Source organism: Pristiophorus japonicus, chromosome 13 (assembly GCF_044704955.1).
Source record: "Pristiophorus japonicus isolate sPriJap1 chromosome 13, sPriJap1.hap1, whole genome shotgun sequence".
NCBI lineage: Eukaryota > Metazoa > Chordata > Chondrichthyes > Pristiophoridae > Pristiophorus > Pristiophorus japonicus.
The window spans coordinates 179800136-179802531 of NC_091989.1; the positions used below are offsets into that span (position 1 = coordinate 179800136).

At 46.7% G+C, this 2396-nt stretch overlaps 1 pseudogene; it reads right to left on the reverse strand.

Moving 5' to 3' along the window:
* Positions 1-526: 526 nt before the first annotated feature.
* Positions 527-764, reverse strand: LOC139279175 (U2 spliceosomal RNA; annotated as a pseudogene).
* Between the last annotated feature and the right edge of the window lie 1632 nt (positions 765-2396).

The following is a 2396-nucleotide window of genomic DNA, read 5'->3' on the forward strand; positions in this document are numbered from 1 at the left end:
TCGTCCCACATCCAGAGATGGGCGCTCAAGTTTTTTTTTTTTTTATTATTTATTATTTAATCGTAGCCAATCTTTCCAATTCTTTGTCAGATCACAAACGCCAGAGGTCACCCCGCACACATCAAGGATCACCCTGCGCCAATGCTCCTAGCCAAAAGGCCTAGAGCCCAAGCACCGCTCCTGGAAGCACTGCAATACCAGGTTCGTGCCATGGAGGTGGATGGGCCAGCAACCCCACACACCTCCGTGGAGGCGGACGGGTCAAGCCACCCCACCCACCTCCCACCTCCAAAAAGCACAGGAGAACCACCCTCCTGATCCAGGGAGAACCACGTTGGGGTCATGGCTACTCCCCTGTCAGGTCAGTCATGCATGATCTTAGCCAAAAGGCCGAGAAGCGCGCAAGTTTTTTTTTTAATTTTTCGCTGCCAATCTTTCCAATTCTTTGTCAAATCACAAACGCCAGAGGTCACCTTGCACACATCAAGGATCACTCTGCGCCAATGCTCTTAGCCAAAAGGCCTAGAGCCACTGCACCGTTCCTGGAAGTACTGCAATATCAGGTTCGTGCCATGGAGGTGGATGGGTCAGGCCCCCCACACACCTCCGTGGAGGTGGATGGGTCAAGCCACCCCACCCACCTCCTGTTTCCAAAAAACAAGCATATACCTTCCTGATCCAGGGAGAACCACCTTGGGGTTATGGTGGTTACTCCCCTGTCAGGTCAGTTACGCATGATCTTAGCCAAAAGGCCGAGAAGCTCTCAAGTTTTTTTTTTTAAATTCGTAGCCAATCGTTCCAATTCTTTGTAAAATCACAAATGCCAGAGGTCACCTTGCACACGCCAAGGATCACTCTGTGCCAATGCTCTTAGCCAAAAGGCCTAGAGCCACTGCACCGTTCCTGGAAGTACTGCAATACCAGGTTCATGCCATGGAGGTGGATGGGTCAGGTCCCCCACACACCTCCATGGAGGTGGATGGGTCAAGCCACCCCACCCACCTCCTGTTTCCAAAAAAGCAAGCATATACCTTCCTGATCCAGGGAGAACCACCCGGAGGTCATGGTGGCTACTCCCCTGTCAGGTCAGTTACGCATGATCTTAGCCAAAAGTGTTAATCTATACGAGCAGATCCCAACAACAAAAACTTGTATTTATTTAGTGCCTTTAACATAGTGAAACGTCCCAAGGCGCTTCACCGGAGTATTATGACATAAAAAAATTGACACCGAGTCACATAAGGATAAATAAGGGCAGGTGATCAAAAGTTTGATCAAAGAGGTATGTTTTAAAGAACGTCTTAAAGGAGGAAAGAGAGGTAGAGAGGCTGAGAGGTTTAGGGAGGGAATTCCAGAGCTTAGGGCCGAGGCAACAGAAGGCACGGCCACCAATGGTTGAGCGATTATAATCAGGGATGCTCAAGAGGGCAGAAATAGCAGAAATAGACATATCGGGGGGGAGGGGTGGGGGGTTGTGGGGCTGGAGCAGATTACAGAGATAGGGCGGGGGCGAGGTCATGGAGGGATTTGAAAATAATGATGAGAATTTTGAAATCGAGGCATCGCTTTACCGGGATCCAATGTAGGTCAGTGAGCACAGGGGTGATGGGTGAACAGGACTTGGTGCGAGTTAGGACATGGGCAGCCGTATTTTGGATCACCTTAGTTTCCCATAACTTCACTTGCAAGGAGTCAGAAGGTACGGTATTCTAGGACAATGGGGGTGCCATCAGCAAAGCCTCACCTTCGCCCCCATCATCTACAGATTCTGAAACACACTCTTGGTGTCACCAAACCACTACTCCTTGATTGGTCTCATGGCCTCTCTTATCCGTGGCCATGTCCTGCACTCTGGGTCTTCACCTTGGCTCAATTAAAATTGAAAACATTTTTTAGTGACAATTATGATTGATGATGCATTACGTTATTGCGTCGTTGTGTCACTTCGACTGAAAAGTGACATGGACATTATTTTCCTAGAACAATGAGGCTCCTTTTTGAAACAAAATCTAGTGTTTGAAAGATTTTTCTTTTCCCACGGATAGGCATCTTTAGCTTGTATCTATCTATAGAAGTCTTTAATTATGGGATGCTGCAACTTTGAGGAGTCATGCCAACTCCGAGTGTTTGACTCAATCCGAGCTGAAACACCTGAGAACCTTTGAGGTCTTCAAAGCTTGTTTTCGTTTCTTGGCATTGTTATATTATCTACCAAAATGTATGCGTGTCCTTTAATTATTTCTATGCTAATTAATGATCTGACTCTGAATCTTTGGAATAACATTGCTACTTGCGATGAAAGGTGGAGTGTGAGTCATGTGCCTTTTTTCAAAAATGGAATACTTTTTCTTTCCAATACCATTCATTCAGCAGCTTTACCAAATAAAGAAAGACTT